The sequence below is a fragment of the Notolepis coatsorum genome (genome assembly GCF_963971535.1).
Source record: "Notolepis coatsorum genome assembly, chromosome: 3".
NCBI lineage: Eukaryota > Metazoa > Chordata > Actinopteri > Aulopiformes > Paralepididae > Notolepis > Notolepis coatsorum.
This window is the reverse complement of record NC_140167.1, coordinates 61,120,314-61,145,414: the sequence shown is the minus strand read 5'-3', so window position 1 is coordinate 61,145,414 and position 25,101 is coordinate 61,120,314. Positions and strand designations below refer to the sequence as shown.

The window sequence follows — 25,101 nt, the reverse complement described above, 5'->3', positions numbered from 1 at the left end:
GAAAAAAACGTTTCCCAAGAAAAGTTTCCCCAAGGGACCTCAGGGCAAGCTAAGAGCAGGACGCTCAGCCAGTACTCATATAACTAGGTTATATACATAACCTATCATTATATTAGTCGTACTGACGAATCGCGTCCTGCCATCGAGATATGGGGACAGAGCAGACGCGAGGACCAACAAATGCACCCCCTGAGGGCCCTAAAGCCCACATCAGGGGGGAGGGGAGTCCCGTCACCCCATCCTTCCTAATGAAGAGGGGCGGCAGTCAACTCCACCCGAGTGCGAACAAGAGGGAACTAGAACCTCTCGAACACACAGCACAGGCGGAACCACATGTGACACAACACATTGTGGCCCACACCCACACACTCCTGCTACCCCACCAAAGGACGGGAAGCAGGAGAGGTCACAGACCTCAGAACCGCCTGGGAAACAGAACCCCCGGTTATGTCCATGAGGTAAAACCTTACGAAGGGACCCGGTGAGGACCATGAAGCCGCAGCACAGATGTCCTCCACAGAGGCCCCACCCAGTAGAGCGGCAGAGGCCGCCACCCCACGAGTGGAGTGCGCCCTGACGCCCCCAGGGGGAGCCAGCCCGGCCAACGTGTAGCAAAGGGCAATGCCCTCGCACAACCAATGGGACAGGCGCTGTTTCGACAGTGCCTTACCAGCACTAAGAGCCACCGTAACAGACAAAGAGCTGATCGGTAGCCCTGAGGCCCTGAGTACGGCTGAGGTAAATCCCCAAAGCCCGGACCGGACATGACAGGTGAAGGCCCGCCTCCAACTCACTAGCGTGAGGAGGCGGATGAAACGCCTGAACCACAATATCCCTGGAGTGGAAAGAACTCCGGATATTTTTTGGCACGAAGGCAGGATTACGCCGCATAGTGGCACCGCAATCGGAACGAAAAGACCGGCACTCTGGCCGTACCGAGAGAGCACAAAGCTCACCCACGAGTTTAGCGGAGGTGACGGCCAGCAAGAACGCGGTCTTGAACGACTCAAACGGGCTCAAACGGGGCCAAGGACAACCGACCGAGGACCAATTGAAGATCCCAGCTCGGAGCCAAAGAGCGTTTTACCGGCTTAACGCGTTGAGCGTCAAGCAGGAAACGCCTCACAAGAGGGTGGCTGAACAAAACAACACCCTCAAATCCCACATGATAAGAGGATATAGCTGCTGCATATACCCTCACCGTCGAAGCCGACAGTCTATCAAGGAGAGACTGAAGGTAAATAAGGACAGCATCCAGGGGGCAGGACACCGGGTCCCTGCCCCCCGCCTTACACCACTCTTGGAACATACGCCACCTACCCGCGTAAAGCGCGACAGTGGAGGGAGCATGCGCATTCCAGATGGTGTCAACCACAGAAGGGTCCATCCTCTCCAGACTTACCCTCTCACCAGCCAAACCATCAGAGGTTGGTGTATCACCGGGGGCTGAAACAGCGACCCGTGTGCTTGAGAGAGGGCCCTCGCCGACCAAGGAATAGGCCACGGCAGGGCTACCAGTAGCTGGATCAGGACCGGGAACCACACCGCTGTGCCCCGGTCTGGCGCAACCAGGATCACGGTCCTGCACTTCCTCCGTATCCGCTCCAACAACTGACTCAACCGATGTATAGGGGGAAAGGCGTACAGAAGGCCGGGCGGCCTTGGAAACATTGAGAAGGCATCCACCCCCAAGGGGGGATGGTCTTCCCGACTGACCGAGAACCACAAGGGGCACTTGTGAGATTGTCTGCTCGCAAACAGATCCACTGAAGCTTCCCCGAAGCGATGCCAGATCTGCCTGACTACGTCTTGGCGCAGTTCCCACTCGCCGGGACGAGGACCGCCCCGAGACATCATATCCGCGGCCACATTCTCCTTGCCAGGGATGTGGAGCGCCGTCAGACTGCGCAGCCTGAGAGCTGCCCATAGCCAGAGTTCGACCGCCGCTCGGTGCAGGCGGGTGGATCGTGTTCCACCCTGCCTGTTGATATACGCCGCTGCCGCCATACTGTCCGTTCTGACCAGAACGTGCTCGCCTACCACCAGGTGGGCGAACCGTCTGAGGACCAGGAGGACCGCCCTCAATTCCAACACATTGATGTGCAGGGTAGACCGGGCAGCATGAATCGTCCAGCTGCCCCCCACTGCGTTGGTCCGACACGTCCCTCCCCAACCCATGAGGGAAGCGTCGGTGAAGACTGTGACGTGTGAACGCCTGCTGCCCATGGGGACCCCATTGGTGAGGATACCAGGCCTCCTCCAATGGGCGAGATCCCCCCATATTGACAAAGGAACCGTCAACCGTTTCCATTTCTCCCTCACCGAATCTATTCTCATACTGGAGAACCACCTCTGTATCCTCCTCATGAAGAGGAGGCCAAGAGGGACCACCACGTGAGCAGATGCCATCATACCGAGCAGGCGCATCACTTGCAGCGCCGTGACCGTCTTTCCAGGACGGAAACCCCCGAGCGCGTGGAGGATAGACACCCTCCGTTGCTCCGAGAGGGTCACAATCATGGGCCTCGACCTCAATGTCAAGCCCAAGTACTCCACCTGTTGACTGGGAAGAGGCGTACTCTTCTTCCAGTTCACAGCAAAACCCAGCTTGGTGAGGAATTCCACCACCAGCCTGGTATGAGACCTGGCGACCTCCTCCGACCGGCTGACGAGCAGAATGTCGTCGAGATAGAAAATAATTCGTATTCCCTGACGACGTAGAGGCTCCAGCGCAGTCTCTACGCACTTGGTGAATGTGCGGGGAGCCAGATAATAGCCGAACGGCAACCTCTGGTATTCGTACGCTACGCACTGAAACAGGAGGAGGGAAAATCGGGATGTGAAAATACGCATCCTTCAGGTCTATGGAGGTGAACCAGTCTCCCACTCTGACAGTAAGTAGCAGGTGTTTGACGGTCAACATTCTGAATGGTCTCGCCACAATCAGACGATTGAACGCGGACAGATTCCGTATAGGTCTGACCCCTCCCGTTTTTTTGGGCACCAGAAAATAACGGGAGTAGATGCCTGACATCGCGTCCTCTCTCGGGACCACAACTACGGCCTGCTTCGCCAACTGAGATTGGATCTCGTCTGCCAGAGCTGTCACTGCTGCTGACCCTGACAATAGGGTCTGCACCAAACCTGAGAACGGAGGGTGGGGTCGTGCAAACTGCAAAACAAGCCCCAGCCTCAACATTCTCTCCATCCACCCCACCAAACGGCATTCTTGTCGCCATATGTGATAATAATCCCAGAGCGCACCCGCCGTCAACTGACGCTGGGCCGCAAGGAACAGCAGATAGGTGGCCCGGTCCCTCCCACTGTGCGTGGAGGATAGACACCCTCCGTTGCTCCGAGAGGGTCACAATCATGGGCCTCGACCTCAATGTCAAGCCCAAGTACTCCACCTGTTGACTGGGAAGAGGCGTACTCTTCTTCCAGTTCACAGCAAAACCCAGCTTGGTGAGGAATTCCACCACCAGCCTGGTATGAGACCTGGCGACCTCCTCCGACCGGCTGACGAGCAGAATGTCGTCGAGATAGAAAATAATTCGTATTCCCTGACGACGTAGAGGCTCCAGCGCAGTCTCTACGCACTTGGTGAATGTGCGGGGAGCCAGATAATAGCCGAACGGCAACCTCTGGTATTCGTACGCTACGCACTGAAACAGGAGGAGGGAAAATCGGGATGTGAAAATACGCATCCTTCAGGTCTATGGAGGTGAACCAGTCTCCCACTCTGACAGTAAGTAGCAGGTGTTTGACGGTCAACATTCTGAATGGTCTCGCCACAATCAGACGATTGAACGCGGACAGATTCCGTATAGGTCTGACCCCTCCCGTTTTTTTGGGCACCAGAAAATAACGGGAGTAGATGCCTGACATCGCGTCCTCTCTCGGGACCACAACTACGGCCTGCTTCGCCAACTGAGATTGGATCTCGTCTGCCAGAGCTGTCACTGCTGCTGACCCTGACAATAGGGTCTGCACCAAACCTGAGAACGGAGGGTGGGGTCGTGCAAACTGCAAAACAAGCCCCAGCCTCAACATTCTCTCCATCCACCCCACCAAACGGCATTCTTGTCGCCATATGTGATAATAATCCCAGAGCGCACCCGCCGTCAACTGACGCTGGGCCGCAAGGAACAGCAGATAGGTGGCCCGGTCCCTCCCACTGTGCGTAGCCTCTGAACCAAAGCGGACAGGGCGGTCATACCCAAGGGGGGACCCCGACAGAAAGGGCCGGTTTGATACGGGAGAAGCTGCCATCAAACTTGTTGACACACGCTCCCCCCCTGAACACCCCTCTAGCGCATGCTGAGGAGTTGTTCCGCAGCTAGACATGCAAGGCGTGAGGACCCCATGGGTTCCTACACACCGTAGCCCTGCAATGATATTGCTACCACCCAAATCACGCACGCCTCTTCTTTGCAGACCACTGCCGATCTTGCGGGAGTGGGAGGCATCAACGTGATACCCCGCCTGGCGAAGGCGAGGCCGGGGTAACCCGTGCTGAGCATTCATACGAAGAGGCCTCGAGTCCCCCTGCTGACCACTGTAAATAGTGGCAGCCGTAACACCAGGCTCACCAATCACACAACGTGTGGCGCGGGAGCCACGTGACAGCACAACATTCTCACGGACAGACCCAGGCTCAGCCATCAACTGGGTGTCAGCCCCTGTCCCCATGAGAAGCGAAACGTGGGGCCGCATGCGCTTCAAAGAAGGTTCGCGGCCCGCAGCCAAAGGAAAACGATCAGAGCCCCTCTTCCGTTGGTGACGGGGAGAGGAGTGATCGGGGAGCGGGCTGTTCGCGGCAGAATGACGACGGCTTGTATCTTCCAAGCCGAGTACATCCAACATGGCCGATCCCTCGGCCGCCAAGGCTGTCGGCCTTGTGGACCCCTGTTGACTCTCCGCCCAGGGTACCACTGGCGGGGGAAACATGGCCGCCTGTCGAGGGCCTTGCCACAGTCGCTGACGAGGCCGTGCTCCAACCTCTGGCTGCATAGCGTGAGGCGGTGTGGGACCTAGATCAACAACCGCCTGCGTCTCCGCAGAACGACCAAATAGTCCCTCTGTGGAAAAAGGAGCCGTGAGGAGAGAAAACCCTTCTTCCCCAAGAGGAGATTGCTCCAACCAGAAATGCCTATTAACAAGCGTTGATAGCATCCTAATCCTCCCCGCAGTTATAGCTTGCGACTGAGTCAAGATCTCTATAACACCAAAAACATGCAACATTTTTTCAGCGTCGGCTGGTCCTGTAGCCCCACTACCCGAGGCTAATGTGGACAGAAAAACAGTCAGCTGAGCCACAACACTGGCCGCCGCTAAATTCCATCCTGCAGCAGTATAGCTCTCATCAGTCCATACTGCCACCCGCCGGGCCGACTCGCTCTCAAGCGTCGGCTTCCGGGTGGGACACCGTTCAACCCCGCTAGGGCACAGGATCGATGCTACCTGGCTACTTAGCCACGGCACACCCGCCCTGCACCCTGTTGTCAACCCATTCACCCGTAAAAAGGGTAAATAGGACTCAGCAAAACCCCCCACATTAGCTACTGACTGACCTTCATCAATGAACCGGTTAAGAGGAGGGAAAAGCGGCAACATCCCACGGCGGGGAACATTAGAACAGTGACCCAGCATTATAGCATTAGCGTTAGCATTAGTGTTAGCAGCGCGCTCCAGGATCGCCTGGAAACCGTCCACTTCAGGGGAACGTTCACCAAAACATCCCGCCCCTTGCGCCGACACACAACTCGGTTGTGTAACAAAACAACCAGCATTACTAACACTAGCATCAATGCCTGATGACACAGGGCCTACCTGTGTACGAGCCGGCTCGATAGCCAAACCTTGCACGCTGTCCCTCGATCTGCTGCCACAAGACGAGGAAACATCAGGATAGACCCGACGTGTCGTTAGAACATGCCGCGAAGATTCCAGGGGTAAGCAAATCTCCGGTAAGCACTCAATATTACGCAATTTCTCTAAACTTTTCATGACAACTAGTTGCATAGGGTGCACGCATCCGCTATGATGGAAACGAAAATAGAGGAAGAGCGAGTGGTGACCACGCCTAGTGCTATATAGTACATAGCACTAGGGTGGGGCCTGGCAGGTGCTGGGTGTATTGTTTTTTATTCGTTGATGGAGTACACTAGGTACTGGAGATGAGGTATATCTCGATGGCGAAGAGCAGGACGCTATTCGCCAGTACGACTAATATAACCTACTTGCCTCGTATGAATGTGTATGCATGTGAATGAATGTTGGTGGTGGTCGGAGGGGCCGTAGGCGATGATTATTCGCCACGCTTCCGTGAGTCTGCCTCAGGGCAGCTCTGGCTGCAATTGTAGCTTACCACCACCGGTCTGACTGTGTATGAACGAATAATGGACTCTGTGAAGTGCTCTGAGTCAGAGAAGAGCGCTATATAAATCCAATCCATTATTATTATTATTATTATTATTATTATTATTATTATTATTATTATTATTATTATTATTATTATTATTATTATTATTATTATTATTATTATTATTATTATTATTATTATTATTATTATTGTAGTGTGGTGGTGAAAGGGTTAACCTTCTGTAGTGGTAGTCAAAGGGTTCATTCTGAAGTGACTTGTTGGTTATGAAGCTGTTGGGAAAATGTTCTGTTCTTTTCTTCTATAACTTATTTTTTTTTATCTCAACACTGCACATTTAATATCATCTCATCACATCAGTAACTGCCTCAATCCAAACAGGTCCATTTTGAGCACCGACTCCTTCTCTAAATGTGGACTTTGTACTGAGAATGATGTGAAAAGAGCCCTCTGCTCTTTGAAGGCTGTTTTCTCAGAACACTCAGAACTTAAACCACAATGTTTAATAAGGCATAGCTTTCAAAATATTTGCTCAGTCCACACAAATGATACCTCATTTTGAAGTTCTGATCCTATACTTTCAAAACAAACTCCTCAAAATGCCCCGATAGCATGTGTCTGGACACATATGGACAGAATTAGGTGAGGTTAGATATTCATAATGTCTCTGTACATTCTTCGTTTCATCGGTTTGGTCCTATTCTGAAACTGCAGGATGACTCTTGTATTGTATTGTGCCTATTAAAGACAACACATATTTTGGAATATTATTGTGATGTGCTAGACACGTGCTTATTTTAATTTAATTTCAAACTTTTATTTTAAAGGTCCCGTGTCTTGCTATTCCTTTCACTATTTGGGCAATGTTACACAATTCCTGTGAGTCTATGGAACACATCTCTAAGTTTATTTTTTTTGGATTCGTTGTTTTGTATATATATATATATATATATATATATATATATATATATATATATATATATATATATATATATATATATATATATATATATATATATATATATATATATATTTTTTTTTTGTACACCTTTATTTGTAGAATTTTTTCAATTATTTGAACAAACATACATATATCAAAATATAGACAATGGTTATTGAAATAAACATACAAATTAGACACTCAATTACAATTATTCAGACTAATATACTGTACATACAGACATAAATGTAGACATCCAATTATTCTAACAAACATACTGGACAATTACCCGCTATGCCCACCCCTTATCCCTCCCTACCACCCCTGGGATCAAGAGCACACTCAGAGAAGAGGAAAGAAGGAGAGGGAGGAAGGATAAAAATAAAAATAAAATAAGTATTCATGCTAGTTGACCGTAAAAAGAGAAAGGTACATATCCATACACACATACGCATACACATACACACATATTATATATACACATATATACATACACAGAAAGGGGATTGGTAGAATAGGTGTTGTTTGTAAACTGAGTAAAGTAAACTCAGGTTGGTGTTATCTCAAAGAGTCAACCCCTTTTCATGTTCAATAAAGGGAGACCATACTTTGGTGAACTTGTCATAAGCCCTGTTCAGTGTATGTCTTATTTTTTCAAGCTGCAGCAAAGACAACACCTCCTGTATCCATCTCCTGAAGGGGGTGTTTGTTGGATTTTCATTCCATTAGAATGATTCTGCGTGCAATGAGGCTACTGAATCCAATTGCTTTCCTTTGTGCATTTGTGGTATGAATTTCCCCTGGTATTACTCCAAAAATGGAGGTTCTGTATCGTTAGTGGCTTAGCTTGGCATCACACTGCACTATCTCGCGTACGTGCACGCGTACTGAATAAACCACAAATGTACCTCTAATACCAGTATTAGTCTGACCACACCCCTCATCAGCTTACCTTCATAAGCAGGTGTGTGGTCACCTGCTCTCCTCCTTCTCGCTTTCACCACAAGGAAGAAGTGCCTCGGTAGATCCCCACACTTGACACCATGATGGAAGAAATTGGATTAGGAACAGCTTGGGAAACAAGGATACGTTGACATCATATCTTTATTTTCTCTCTCACTATTTTTCGAGAAAATACGGCGATATTGTCTTCGTACTGGAGTGTCTAGAAGATGATGATCATTCTAAAAACCCTCCACCGGTTTTCGTATTGGGAGCACGCCGCTGCATGCTTCTCAACTGCAGTTCCTTGCTGTGTTTGTTGGGGTGAAACCTGTCAGGCCACAGCTGAACTGTCGGACATGCCGCTGTTGTGAGAAGCGGTGCGTTCCAGGTTGGGTGAGTAGTGTTTGCTGGTGGGCTCCACTTGTCTGTTAGTGCTATGGGGGCTACTTGACAAAGTTTATGGAAACCGGCCCCAGGCTAGGGTCCTTTGTTTAGCCGCCTAGGCGACAGAAGGCCTTGGTCTGGAGACCATTATAGTTTTAACTAGTGGGCCGCGACCATTGACACTGGTGATCCCTGTGTGTTCTGGACGAGTGGATTCTCTCTGTCACCGTGTTAAGCCCCATCTTTCATATCCAAATGAGAGTATTCCTTCACGAGGGGATATGTGCATGTAATGTGCGATAGCGGCAGATTCATGTTCGAAGTCAGCTACACAGGCCAGTTGGTACTGTGCTGATTCCGCCGGATGTGGTAAAGTCACCGTTGTGAAGCGGTGTTGACATCTTGTTTTCTCTTTTCTCTTAAAAAGTGAGGAGAGGTTCAGAACGGCGGCCTGTCTGGGTGAGTGTTATGTCATTGTTTACATGTTCATAGCTTACGGTTAGCCAGTCAGCTGTTAACTGCTGCGTTAGCCTGCTGGATCGCTGCATGGCCTGCTTAAGGCCTACTATTAGCCAGTCAGCTGTTAGCTGCGGGGCTAGCATGTCGTGGTCGCTAGGTAACGTTAGCTTGCTGCTATGGCCATGGCTGGCGCGGGGTAGCTTAGCTTCTCGCGCGCCGCCGGGAGCTCGCTTCTGATCGCCGTTAGCTTGATGCTATTCTGTTGAACGTGCTTTGATTTTAACATGTTTTACACTCTTGACCGCGACGTCATCCTTGACAGGGGATGTTTTCGTCGACCCTGCCCTGAGCCTGGACGGGGATTGCGTCAACAAAGAGGACTGTAGCGACTGGTTGGAGCGGCGACGCTGCCCGGATCGAACAACACAGGACGGCTGTGTTCTACGGTGTCTTGTGACTGCACTTCGCTGATCTGCGTTCCGGGTAGGAACGGGGTTGACCAGACCTCATAACACGTCTTCTGGTTTTACTTTGCTAAATGTATTGTGAATAACGGTGTTTTTTCCCAAAACGTGTGTTGTTGCAATGCATTTAGGATACGTTGCGGGTTATGTGTGAGCTGTTTTTGTCACTGGCAGTTAGCTTCTCCGTGCAGATCGTGATGTATTGATCTGGTTGTTGTGTGAGAAACATCATGGTGTTTATGTGTACCGTGTACTCACTACTAAGGCAACTAACCTATGAAGCTATGCTTGGTGACAAGTGAGTAAAAGAATGTTCTTTCTCAGACTGTAATGACAATGAACAGTGTGTTCACACATTAACAGGTTTTCCTGTTTTAACTGGCCGTATTGAGGGTAAAATAGGAGGATTGTGTTTTCCCCCCCGGTTCCCTGGGGACTTTATCACCTCCTATCAGACATGTTGTGCATTAATTGTGTCTTTTGTGTGGTAGGGATACGATGTAACTCTTAGCTTGATTGCTGAGGTTGTGCTAAATCTGCTGGAGAAACTTATTTCCTAAAGGGAAATTGGTTTGGTTGCTGTCATGTGTGCTTAGCAAGGCCTGTGGTCGATACTAATCAAGAATGATGTATTCTCTCATTGTGAAAAAAACGGCGTTCCTCTGTTGAGTGTTTTTGCCATTTTTTGTAGGTGATGATGGGTTGTGTGTGTCATGTGACCTACAACTGGGTTGTACTGGCCACAGAAGCACATGTGTATGTTGGACCGGGGTTCTTAGAGCCCTCTCTATTCTGTGTTTTTCCTTAGTAAAAATCAGATAGCAGGTTAGCTCATGCGCTGTGTGGAGCTGTGAAACGCTTCATAGAGCTGACTATGACTGTGTCATATTCTCTTTTTGTCGTTACGTCGTATCATGGGTGTGGGGTCGTAAAGGGGTGAACTGGTAACCTTTCCTCTCCCCATTGTTCTGTCGGTCAGGGGTACACCCCCTGTCCTTCAAGGTTCCCGTCACGTGGCGGTTCGGCACTTTACGGGGGGGGGGGGGGGGGGGGGGGGAGGGAGTTCCTGGTCCCACGGCCTGGTATATTGGGCGTGTGCACCGCAGGAATTCCCCCGCCATAGAGTACGTCACCGTGCGCGTCTCTGTTGGTAGGACTTCCGTGTGCTGTTCAGGTCCATGTGATGGATCTGTTTTCAGGGGGGGTGGTCAGGGCTCCTCCTCACCAAGCGCCTATTCAGGCCTTCTGTGAGTTCGGACTCCTTCTTCCATGTGGGGAAGCCTCCATCAGAGTACAGAGCCTTCCTCCTCAGATTGTCAAAGTGAGTGGACCCTCTAGAAGGGTCCTTTTCTATTGTATGTATATTCGATTCAATTCGTTTATTGAGTGTGTATGGGTTCAGTGCCTCTTCCCCGGAGGCCCTAAAACCAGTTTTTTACATGGCTCAAGGTGCAATATATTCTTTTCAATCTGTACAGCTCGCGTGGGAAGTCTCTCTGGGGATCCCCGTCTCTTTCCTATGGGAGGGTGGTGGGATGTAAAAATGTGAACATTTTTTACCCCGGCTGTGTAGACTGGGATACATACTGTTGATGCTTCCTTCTTTCTATTCCAGAAGTGTTGGAGTTAGGGAGTGTCACACCCCTCTTGTCGTTCCCCTGGGCGCCTTGGGGATTCAATGACAGGTCTAAATAGCCTGTTCATTGATGGGGGTGTGTCCCGACGCACGTATAGTGCTAGCTCGCTGTAAACAGGCGATTGACTGGCACGCCTTGGTTGCTTGTGGTTGAAACAGCGTTTTTATAAAGCAACTGAGATGGGGGTTTTTCCTCTTCCGACGACCACATCCCATGACCTGGGTGGGTTGTCGACGGATTCTCGTTCATGTCTGGGGGATGATGACGGGATGGATCTGAACATATGTAGTGGGGTCTCACGCCCTTGGGGTGGGCCACCAGGCGCGGTTCGTCCGAACGTCTGGGTGGCGCCTTCTTTTCATGTTAAGATCAACACGCATATCTGCCCTTCTCCTGGAGTAGGCATGTCGGCGTGGTTAGGGCACGGGACTGGTTCTGGTCACGCTGGTCCAGATCAGTTGAACCCGTTGTCCGCCGGGGATGCAGATCTGCTGTTCTGGTACCCTGAGGGACTTGGGCTTTTTTCAGGGGGAAAAATGCCAGGTCGGTCTGGGTGTCACAGGGTTAAGCGCTATGGAGACCCTGGTTGGGTATGTTTTTACTCAGCACTGTCGTCATGGCTTACAGCCATGCCATTCTGTACGCGCTCGATCTCGTCGGATCTCGGCCGCTACACAGGTTGGTCCTGGTTAGTACTTGGTTGGGAGACCGCCGGGGAATACCAGGTACGGTGTGCTTAGGGGCTGGTTCTCCATTATTTTTCGCTCCTCTCTCACGCATGGCGAAGAGGGGCCTGTGGGGGTGGTTTTTTGACCTCCTCTGGTGACCCTGTGCTTCCCGTACCGCCAGGCCCGGTCCGAAGTGATGTTTGCGACCCGTAGGCCTGGGTTAACCCTTTTTGGAAACTGAAACACTTGTACTGCGGTATAGCCGGTGTATACCCGCAGGTGTGTTTTGGAGTTTTTTCTTGAGGGGTTATAGGAACAACCACCGCATTGGGTAACACCGAGGTGGTTGATTCCCTGGTGTGTTGGAGCAGTGTCAACTCCCGGGTTCACCGTTTGAGGGTGCCCCTGCACGTTCATGACGTCTGCCAATCGTGTCAGCCTTCTCTGTCGACCCCTCTGGGTGGGGGTTGTTAAATGGAGGCTTGGTCATGCAACACCGCCAGCTTCCGCTCCTTCCGCCGGGGCGGCTGTGTTCAGCTGTCCCCTCTGGCGCCTGTCTCGTCCGCAGTCTCCAGGCTAGGGTTAACAGCCTGTTGCCTGGTTTTTCCCCGGTGCGCTGCCTGCTTCCGTTGGTTAACCTTTTTTGTGTGCTTACGGCCATGCTGACTGCCTGTTCTGCAGGGTCAGTGTGCCAGGCGGTGTACTATTGGGGGGACGGGGCCCGCTCGGCTTACGGCCATACCGACCTGAACACGCCCGATCTCGTCCGATCTCGGAAGCTAAGCAGGTTCTGGCCTGGTTAGTACTTGGATGGGATTCCGCCTGGGAATACCAGGTGCAGTAACTGAGGGGCCTTTGTCCGAATACGCTGGCGATGTGGGGGGCGGGGCACTACGTGCCCACCTGGTGGGGTCTTGATGCTGGCATCATGGACTTCTCCGGGCCCCCATTCTAGGGAGTCCAGTCCTTTTGGTGGGTCTGGGTCTTCCTTCGTGCTCCGCTGCTACGGCCTTGCCACGGGGTTGGGTTTGCCCTTGACCCCGTGATTCTGGGGGCAGTGACGAGGTTGTTCCTCCGTTCGTTCCCGGGTGGCATGCGGGTTGTGCGTGTGTGTAGTCGTGGGGTCAAGCCACGGTCTGCTCACCCTGTGCGTTGAGTTGCTTGAGTGCCTCTTCGCACGGTCGGGTCCGTCGCCCTCCCGTGACGTCCCTAATAGGGGGGCTACCCGCCATTAGGGGGGGTCGGGGGGGCTCGGCCCTCCCTGTTCTGATGGTTGTGGGGGGGCTGTCAGCGGGGTGTATTTGTCAGCCAGTGGCTCCGCTTGGCCTCCCTTGTGCAGTGTGATGCCAAGCTAAGCCACTAACGATACAGAACGATAGGTTATGACTATAACCAAGTTCTGTTAGTTAGGGGCGATGCTTGGCATCAGACGGCCGCTGCAGCCCTTGTCCTCACCTTGTGGTGAAAGCTTGGGAAGGAGGAGAGCAGGTGACCACACACCTGCTTATGAAGGTAAGCTGATGAGGGGTGTGGTCAGACTAATACTGGTATTAGAGGTACATTTGTGGTTTATTCAGTACGCGTGCACGTACGCGAGATAGTGCAGTGTGATGCCAAGCATCGCCCCTAACTAACAGAACTTGGTTATAGTCATAACCTATCGTTAGTGGGTTGGGTTCGAGAGGTGTGTTGCATAAGACAGATAGACATTCAAATATTCTGGACCAGAAATGTATTAAGGAGGGACATGACCAAAACATGTGTCCCAGTGAAACTGGATTGTTATGTACATCTGGGACAGGTGGGGTTTACCGATGGGTATATTCTAGCCAGTCTGTCATTAGAATAGTGTATTCTGTGAAACACCTTGAATTGGATTAGACCATGTCTAATACAAATGGAGGACGTATGTATAGCGGAGATGCAATCTTCCCATATACCCTCAGGGAAAACCATTCCCAAGTCGCGTTCCCAAGCGTCCCGTGTTTTAGTGCTTGTTGGTGGGTCAATGTTTTGGATAATCTCATATGTTCTGGAGATTAAGCCCCTGTTGAACACATTCAAATTTAATATTTCGTATGCAGAATCCTTATCTGGGGGTTTAGGGTAGGTATGGAAATGTTTGGAAGCAAAGCTGCGAGCTTGTAGATACCTGAAAAAGTGCGATTGTGGTATGTTGTGCTCCTTGCATATAAATTAAAATGTCATAAATGCATTGTCATCAAATAGATCTTCAAAGAAGACCAATCCGAGTCGATGCCAGCCAGAAAAAGTAGCATCCATTTGTGAGGGTGTAGGGCTGTCTTAAATACTTCGAAGCTTCGAAGCTTCGTTCGATGGCACAAGCTTCGAACATTAAAAAAAAATCGAAGTTTAAAAAGAAATATATATATATATATATATATTAATTAAACTAGATAGGACTCGTGCACATCTGGTTGGACCCCGACTGGAGGTGCAGGTCAGCGCAAGAGAGATAAATAAACTAAAAGGAGAAAACCTTCAAAGGAAAGAAGGGACCGCACACTCCACAGGACTCGTTTTTGCTTATTTATTGTTTGCACAACGCGTTTCGCTGTCGCTTCCTCAGGTGCTATGCAGCAGGTGTCATCAATGATCATCATTATGTATAGCATGCTCCACCCCACATCGTAATACATCAAGCCCATTGGCTACTCAATTATCACATTTAATTTGATGATTTTGCAGGATGTAATGCATACAACTCTTAGTATAAAAATGATGCAGAGAGACCACATATATACATACTCATTTTTGAAAATTATATAATACAAAATGAGAGAAGTGACAAATCTTAACATATCAAGCCCATTGGCTACTCAATTATCACATTAAATTTTATCATTTTGTAGGATACATATCACTTTTATGTATAGAAATGCCTAGATACCACATACATACACAGACTCATTTTTGAAAATTATATATAATAAAGCAATATGAGAGAAGTGACAAATACCTAGGTCATTAGACCTGATAAATAGTTTAAAACAGACTTAAAACCACACCCATATAGGTTACACAGAACGGATAGTGGTTACAAAAATGGATTCAGCTCGAGGGATTCATTTAGACCATGGGGTTCCACAGAATTCAAAGTAAAAATCCAGTACGCTTCCCTTTGTAAGAGAAGCTTTACTATATTACCGCCCCTCGGTGGTAGGGTGACTCTTTCGATTCCAATGAACCTTAGAGAGGCTGTGGAACCATGATATCTCTCCTTATAGTGTCTCGCAATGGCATAATCCATATTGTTGTTCCTAATGGCTGCCTTGTGTTCTGCTATTCGCACCTTCAAATTTCGTTTTGTTTGTCCAACATAGACCTTACCACAAGGGCATTTCAGCATGTATATCACATGAGTGGTGTTGCAATTAATAAGGTCCCTTATTTTATATTCCTGCCCAGACTGTGGGTGGTAGAAAACTTTTGTTTTCATAGTGTTTGAACAATGGGTACATCGACCACATGGATGGTTACCACACAGCTCTGTTAGCCAGTTAGAGTGACTTACTACAGGGGATTTATACATAGAATTGACTACAGCGTCCCTTATGTTTTTTCCCCTTTTAAAACAAAATCTTGGTGGTAATGAAGAAATGTTTTTTAAAAGAGGGTCACATTTGAGTATGTTCCAGTGTTTGTCAATAATGTTTTTAACAACTTGAGATGAAGTACTATATTCTGAAACGAATGTGACTCTGTTACCAGGGGTGTCGCTTTTGTCAGATTCCAAAATAGTTTCCCTCTGTACATGTTTTGTCTTATTTCTGGCTGTGTGCACCACTGATGCCTTGTATCCCCTCTCTTCAAATCTGTTACTCATTTCATCTGCCTTCCTTTCTAGGTCTGTGGGATCACTACAGATACGTTTAAGGCGCAGGAATTGTCCGTATGGGATATTCTCTACCATACGTCTCGGGTGATGACTCTGTGCATGTAAAATAGTATTACGGTCTGTTGGTTTACGGAAGATAGTAGTGTTCAGGTTTCCCTCATTGTCAGCTGATATCCGTAAGTCTAGGAAATCAATATGTTCTCTGCTGTGTACCATCGTGAATTTTAAAGTGTGATGTGTACCATTGATATACTCCCTGAACTGGAATAACTCATCTTCCGAGCCAACAAACACCATGAGAATGTCATCTATGTACCTTTTCCAAAAAATTACATTTTTCAAGAGGGGCGAGGCATCTTGGTTGTGGATAAACTGGGATTCCCAGTGGCCCATAAATAGGTTGGCGTAATTAGGTGCAAATGCAGAACCCATGGCAGTACCCTGGATTTGAATGTACCATTTATCATCAAGCATGAAGTAATTAGATTTCAAAATAAAATTCGTCAAGCTGAGTAAAAAATCAGAGGAGACTTCATCATTTGTCACTCTAACTGGCTAACAGAGCTGTGTGGTAACCATCCATGTGGTCGATGTACCCATTGTTCAAACACTATGAAAACAAAAGTTTTCTACCACCCACAGTCTGGGCAGGAATATAAAATAAGGGACCTTATTAATTGCAACACCACTCATGTGATATACATGCTGAAATGCCCTTGTGGTAAGGTCTATGTTGGACAAACAAAACGAAATTTGAAGGTGCGAATAGCAGAACACAAGGCAGCCATTAGGAACAACAATATGGATTATGCCATTGCGAGACACTATAAGGAGAGATATCATGGTTCCACAGCCTCTCTAAGGTTCATTGGAATCGAAAGAGTCACCCTACCACCGAGGGGCGGTAATATAGTAAAGCTTCTCTTACAAAGGGAAGCGTACTGGATTTTTACTTTGAATTCTGTGGAACCCCATGGTCTAAATGAATCCCTCGAGCTGAATCCATTTTTGTAACCACTATCCGTTCTGTGTAACCTATATGGGTGTGGTTTTAAGTCTGTTTTAAACTATTTATCAGGTCTAATGACCTAGGTATTTGTCACTTCTCTCATATTGCTTTATTATATATAATTTTCAAAAATGAGTCTGTGTATGTATGTGGTATCTAGGCATTTCTATACATAAAAGTGATATGTATCCTACAAAATGATAAAATTTAATGTGATAATTGAGTAGCCAATGGGCTTGATATGTTAAGATTTGTCACTTCTCTCATTTTGTATTATATAATTTTCAAAAATGAGTATGTATATATGTGGTCTCTCTGCATCATTTTTATACTAAGAGTTGTATGCATTACATCCTGCAAAATCATCAAATTAAATGTGATAATTGAGTAGCCAATGGGCTTGATGTATTACGATGTGGGGTGGAGCATGCTATACATAATGATGATCATTGATGACACCTGCTGCATAGCACCTGAGGAAGCGACAGCGAAACGCGTTGTGCAAACAATAAATAAGCAAAAACGAGTCCTGTGGAGTGTGCGGTCCCTTCTTTCCTTTGAAGGTTTTCTCCTTTTAGTTTATTTATCTCTCTTGCGCTGACCTGCACCTCCAGTCGGGGTCCAACCAGATGTGCACGAGTCCTATCTAGTTTAATTGTTCGCGTGGATCCCCAGCAAGATACCACATCGTCTCGTCGCACTCTAAAGGGTCCATGATGTTTGACGGAGAACTATCTCAGGCTCAATGCCTGTTGATTAGTGACACAGAGGCTCAAAAGATCTTGTCACAGCAGTCTCTATTTGATGGTGAAGACAGACACATGGACTACTCGGCCGTAAGTGAGTTAAAGACTGCTTTAGAGGACTCATACATTAAAGAGTGTCGATCAAAGTGGCATTCGATTGCACTCTCTGAATATTGGAAAGCCAAGCAGATTCCACGCGGCCTGAGAATCCACAAGCAACCTGCTTTTGGAAGAGAGGACCCCGACTTTATAAAAAAAATGGGAGCAAGTACTGAATAAATGCTCCATGGACTTGATATTGCTTACTATTGAACAAACCGCAAATGAAGCTGACAAAGCCAAACGAGAGGCTCAACGTATTAAAGACGAGCTGGTTGTGAAACTGAGCTCTGATGAATTCACAAACCTGGAACGCAAGATGAAAGATGACCTCCAGAAGTTTGAGAGTGAACTTAAAACTCTTAAAAGGAACAAATTCGAACGACATGCTGAGGACTTCAAGAGAGGGACCGTCTACAAGTGGCAACAACCGGCGTGGAAAGAACGACGTCCAGCGGCCTCACGCCAGAGGGAGCGATTCCAACGCAACGACGGGAACCGAGGAAACTACACAACCGAGGAGTCAGATCCTGCCCTGACAAGTGACTCGGCGTGGAAAGAACGACGTCCAGCAGCCTCACGCCAGAGGGAGCGATTCCAACGCAACGACGGGAACCGAGGAAACTACACAACCGAGGAGTCTGATCCTGCCCTGTCAAGTGACTCGACCCATTCCCAGGATGCGCGTTTTTTAGACGCACGTCCACGGTACGACTCACGACACAACAACCAACGAAGAGGGACCAGGGGAAGAGGACGAGGCGGGGGAAGAAAAGACATCAACCCGCCATCTGTCGTCACCAGGAGCAGGAGCAACAGGCCGTGATCAACATCTCGGACTGTCCCCTCACACCAGCCCAACAATCGGTATTAGGTAAAGGTCTATCATTTGTTCCAACAAATAAGGTGAATGTATTTAAATTAAAAGTGGACTGCTACAAATTTTTCAGACTGTTACACCTTAAACACCTTTTTAGAAATACTGATCAGACTATATCTACTAATCCTATGAATAAATTGAAGAAATCATCAACTTATTGTCCCACTAGTACTCTGAATCCTACCTTGGTCACTTTCAGTAAACTAGTTGAGCGAGACATCCAGACATTTGTGAAATCATCAGACAAGACAATCAAGCATCAAAATGTAACTGAGGTTGAAAGAAGAGCTCTAAACGAATTGAGAAAAAATGACAAAATTATTATCAAGCCGGCAGATAAGGGTGGCTCTATTGTAATACAAAATGTCAATGATTACATGTATGAAGCCACACGGCAACTTAGCAATACTGCATTTTATAAGTCTCTTCTTCACAACCCTGTTGAACAGTTAATGACAGACAGAGATAAAATACTAGATGATGCACTTAAAAGTAAGAACATCACAAAAAAACAATACGAGTTCCTAAAAGTTGAATTCCCTGTCACACCTGTTTTTTTCTATTACCTAAAATTCATAAAAAACTGACAAACCCGCCAGGACGCCCCATAGTCTCAGGAAACAATTCTTTATCAGAACCTCTAAGTCAATTTGTAGACTATTTTATCAAAGATATTGTAAAGACATTACCTTCATACCTTGCAGATACTAGGGATGTGTTGAAGTCGTTAAAGACTTCCATCCCACAGAATGCATATCTGGTATCCTTTGATGTAGAAAGTCTTTATACTAATATTCCACATGAGGACGGCCTGGCGGCTATGTCATTTTTTCTGGGTACAAATGATGAAGTCTCCTCTGATTTTTTACTCAGCTTGACGAATTTTATTTTGAAATCTAATTACTTCATGCTTGATGATAAATGGTACATTCAAATCCAGGGTACTGCCATGGGTTCTGCATTTGCACCTAATTACGCCAACCTATTTATGGGCCACTGGGAATCCCAGTTTATCCACAACCAAGATGCCTCGCCCCTCTTGAAAAATGTAATTTTTTGGAAAAGGTACATAGATGACATTCTCATGGTGTTTGTTGGCTCGGAAGATGAGTTATTCCAGTTCAGGGAGTATATCAATGGTACACATCACACTTTAAAATTCACGATGGTACACAGCAGAGAACATATTGATTTCCTAGACTTACGGATATCAGCTGACAATGAGGGAAACCTGAACACTACTATCTTCCGTAAACCAACAGACCGTAATACTATTTTACATGCACAGAGTCATCACCCGAGACGTATGGTAGAGAATATCCCATACGGACAATTCCTGCGCCTTAAACGTATCTGTAGTGATCCCACAGACCTAGAAAGGAAGGCAGATGAAATGAGTAACAGATTTGAAGAGAGGGGATACAAGGCATCAGTGGTGCACACAGCCAGAAATAAGACAAAACATGTACAGAGGGAAACTATTTTGGAATCTGACAAAAGCGACACCCCTGGTAACAGAGTCACATTCGTTTCAGAATATAGTACTTCATCTCAAGTTGTTAAAAACATTATTGACAAACACTGGAACATACTCAAATGTGACCCTCTTTTAAAAAACATTTCTTCATTACCACCAAGATTTTGTTTTAAAAGGGGAAAAAACATAAGGGACGCTGTAGTCAATTCTATGTATAAATCCCCTGTAGTAAGTCACTCTAACTGGCTAACAGAGCTGTGTGGTAACCATCCATGTGGTCGATGTACCCATTGTTCAAACACTATGAAAACAAAAGTTTTCTACCACCCACAGTCTGGGCAGGAATATAAAATAAGGGACCTTATTAATTGCAACACCACTCATGTGATATACATGCTGAAATGCCCTTGTGGTAAGGTCTATGTTGGACAAACAAAACGAAATTTGAAGGTGCGAATAGCAGAACACAAGGCAGCCATTAGGAACAACAATATGGATTATGCCATTGCGAGACACTATAAGGAGAGAGATCATGGTTCCACAGCCTCTCTAAGGTTCATTGGAATCGAAAGAGTCACCCTACCACCGAGGGGCGGTAATATAGTAAAGCTTCTCTTACAAAGGGAAGCGTACTGGATTTTTACTTTGAATTCTGTGGAACCCCATGGTCTAAATGAATCCCTCGAGCTGAATCCATTTTTGTAACCACTATCCGTTCTGTGTAACCTATATGGGTGTGGTTTTAAGTCTGTTTTAAACTATTTATCAGGTCTAATGACCTAGGTATTTGTCACTTCTCTCATATTGCTTTATTATATATAATTTTCAAAAATGAGTCTGTGTATGTATGTGGTATCTAGGCATTTCTATACATAAAAGTGATATGTATCCTACAAAATGATAAAATTTAATGTGATAATTGAGTAGCCAATGGGCTTGATATGTTAAGATTTGTCACTTCTCTCATTTTGTATTATATAATTTTCAAAAATGAGTATGTATATATGTGGTCTCTCTGCATCATTTTTATACTAAGAGTTGTATGCATTACATCCTGCAAAATCATCAAATTAAATGTGATAATTGAGTAGCCAATGGGCTTGATGTATTACGATGTGGGGTGGAGCATGCTATACATAATGATGATCATTGATGACACCTGCTGCATAGCACCTGAGGAAGCGACAGCGAAACGCGTTGTGCAAACAATAAATAAGCAAAAACGAGTCCTGTGGAGTGTGCGGTCCCTTCTTTCCTTTGAAGGTTTTCTCCTTTTAGTTTATATATATATTAATATTTATTTTCAAAAAAAAATTAGATTTTTTTTTTACTTCGATTTGTGTGTGTGTGTGTGTGTGTGTGTATGTGTGTGTGTGTGTGTGTGTGCGCGCCCCACCCCATTGGGTGGGGCCGGGGGACAAATACACTGGAGGAAAGTAACCCAGCTCAGCACTGCCCAAATGATATCATCACTATTGCCTGTTTGAAGGATATCATCCTCAAACACATGCTGTATACACCTACATGCCTTGTAGAATTTCACACATAAGAAAGAAAGATACTGGGATGAATAAACAAAATAGGAAATAAAATGTAGAAATGCATGCAATACATAAATAAATATGAATCTCCATATATGAAATAGAACATTTAGATAAGGTGCTACTGAGATGTTTTGGTGAGTTCTTTGTTTTTTTGTGGAAGTAGCCCTTCTTAAAAATGCATGAACATTCACTGATAATTGGTCTGTAGTGGAGTCTACAAGGTCTACATTGCCGGACCATGTAGAATCCGGACCTTGTAGACTGACATAATTCTGTGCATAGTTTAGTCTACACATGCCATATTTCAAATAATCAAAATCTTACTTCATTCATCTTAAACATTCTTGATTTGGGGGATTGGTAGTTCCCATGAAATCTGAAGTTGTTCAAACGACAACAGCGATCCACCTTGAATTAAATCACACAGCCGAGTGAAACCTTGTTGGCTGCTTCACAGTCACGAAAGGGGCTACTTAATTCATTAATCCAATCCACTTTATTTATAGAGCACATTTAAAAACAACAACGTTTACGAAAGTGCTGTACAAGTCCCACAACATAAGATAAAAAAAATAAAAAATAAAAAATGTAAAAATATTAAAAAATAAAAAAATTAAGCCCCGAAGCTTCGATTGCCAAAAAAAGCTTCGAAGGTCAGCCCTATGAGGGTGTCAAAAGATGGTTAAGGGACAGGGGAGACAGACCACTCATCTGACTAAGATTGAAATGTTTACGAAATTGTATCCAGATTTTGATGGAATTAAGTACTACTGGGTTAGAAAACATTTTAGCATTTGTGCATGTTGGCAATGGAGCAGATCAAATGGAAATTGATGGATGTGAGGCAAGCTCCATTGTTGCCCACATAGGCCCCTCTCTATCTTTGAGTGTTGCCACCCAATATGCCAATTTGGAGATATTTGCTGCCCAGTAATAATAGAGAAAGTTAGGAAGACCCAACCCCCCTTCAGATTTAGGTCTTTGCAGATAGATCTTCTTCAGTCGGGGGGTTGTTTTGTTCCAAATAAAAGTTTAAATGTATTTCTCTAATTTAACAAAGAATTGTTTCGGGAGCCAGACTGGAAGCGCTTGAAATAAATATAGGAATCTTGGTAATACTGTCATTTTCAGAGCGTTAACTCGTCCAGCTTGGTAAGCACGACCAGCGTTCTTTTCCTGTGCGTTCTAACATTGTATCAAAATGTGCCATTGTGAGAGTTTTAAAGGAACTAGTTATATGTACACCTAACTATTTAAAGGATTGTTGCAAAATTTTAAAGGGAAATTGGTCGTATTTCAGTGTTTTGCTAATATTATTTACCGGGAAAATAAGACTTTTGCTTAAATTTAGTTTATAGCCAGAGAAATTCCCAAATTCCTGTAACAGATTTAGAATGTAAGGTATGGACTGTAATGGATCAGCCACAAAAAGAAGCAGGTCATCAGCATATAGTGAGACCCTATGTGTTGTATCCCCCCTTGTAATGCCCCTGATCCTCTCATCCTTCCTGATCGCAATAGCGAGGGGTTCGATAGCTAAATCGAATAGATAGGGTGAAAGACACGAACCCTGACGAGTACCTTTATATATTGGGAAGTATTCAGATTGTTTTGTATTTCTAATCAAGTACTCTAAAGCAGCATTTTTCCACTTCAAGATTTCAAGCTGTTTTGGCCTGGGCTCTGCCCATAAGCGCTTTGAGTGACAGTCACCCACTGTCTGCACTGGCAGACAGAGAGAGACATAGAGAGATAGAGGAGGGGGATACTAATTAATTTCGCCGTGGGGGTCATAATCCCACGGGACAATGCATTGGTAACATGCTTTAAGGACTATTAGCTGTTCCGAGCAAACTCAGGGGACTTTAATAACACTTTCAGCGCCAGGGGTCGCTATGGGCGTTGGGCCGTTGTGTGCCAGCGCTCTGTTCAATGAGGATAAATTCCGGTGTTTGCAGTGCTAAACCTATATTAAATATTATAGCTATGGATCTAATAACAATGTCGATTGTCAGTGAGTTTCTTCCGGTCAACATGCAAAAAACAGATAATTTTTTCATCCATACATTTCCATTTTATACCATGGTGAATATGAGTATAGTTTTAGAGTGATCCTGTGTAATCCCAGGAAACTCAGCCAATTTCATTATAAATCATGCCATTTCTCGCCTGGATCAATAATCAATCTGAAATCAACGCTAGATTATCTGTATTATGTTTCATCATGCATGCATGAAAGGGTGGGGGGGGGGGGGGTCGTTTTTCTATGCTTCGATCGCTACCAACGGCATACATTACACAGTACATTACAGACACACGCTGCGATCGCGGGGAAACAATTATCGGATCAACGCAAGATTGATAACATATAGTCCTTAGCTTGTCTATGACTTGTACGATGTACTGCAAAAAGAATAATCCAATTATCTGATCGCCATTCCAAATACTGATCACGATCGTGTGTCCAACGTTATCCAGCATTGCACATGAACGGGCGGGCGGGGACCTTCGTCGATGCCATTCCTATAAGCGCTTGTTTTGCCGGAGTATTTAGACCCTGCCCCCATGCCGCAGCTTGGCCGAGAAAACAAACCACATTGTTTCAAATGGAGTGCGCGTTAGGCGGCGGTATTGGCCGTTTGCGATCTCAGAGCTATTCCCAATGATAACATCAGGCTGGATGGATGAATTATGAATGGATATAGCGAATAAAAGAAATAACGATTAAAACCCGACTTTTCTCGGGTTTGGCGCTCAAGCGATGGCGAGTTAACCCGACTTATCTCGGGTCTGGCACTGAATGTGTTAAGGACCAGCCACTCACTAGAACGGGTTCCATAGGTTCCAAAATTCCATTCCAGTAATGATGTAGTATAAGGAGGTAGCTTACCAATTAGGGCCTCCTGTTTTTGTGTCAAGGACCCCCAAAATGTATACACATCAGGCTGTGGACCCCCGTTTCATAAGAACTTGTCTCAGGGACCCCCATATGAGAAGATTTTGTACCGTTATGATTATGTCCAGAATTCCACAGCAGTGGTTGACGAGATAACAGTGGAGAGAGTGTAAACTATGATCAGAGGATGCTCACGCTTATTATATCTTATTATATCTGCGTCTGTTTGGCCTCGGAACGTAACAGGGTTTTGAGATGTGCCTCGTCGACTGTTCTTTGTTTTAAAATTCCTTGAACACAACAATTACACAACTGATCCTCCATCAGACCCCCCCACCCCCAGACTGGCCCCCAGACTGGCCCCCAGCCTGCCCGCGTCAGCTTTAGGAAATAAACTCGTTAACATTATGAATAAATGTTTCACATTATGAATATGGATGAAAGAATGACAACAAACTTACGGTAATTGCAAAACATCACTGAGAGAGGCAGTGCCCTGATTTTTCTATGGACGTTTTTGCTTATGTAATCTGGAAATGGCAAGCGACTATAAAGAAGCAGGTCCAGCTGGCTTCACCCAGGCAAGTGTTCTCCACGCCGGTGTGTCCTGCTGCTGCCATCTACTGGTTGGATTGGGAGGGGAATGGAAAGGTTGAAAGTTTTATTTGTGGCTCTCCAATGTCTCGCTCTCTTCCTCACCCTCCTTGTGTGT

General features: G+C 46.3%; 1 protein-coding gene across 1 annotated transcript in view; it reads left to right on the top strand.

Moving 5' to 3' along the window:
- adamts10 (ADAM metallopeptidase with thrombospondin type 1 motif, 10) overlaps nt 1–25,101 on the top strand; it is a gene marked incomplete at its 5' end in the record, with an annotated part of 176,102 nt that overhangs the window by 146,234 nt on the left and 4,767 nt on the right.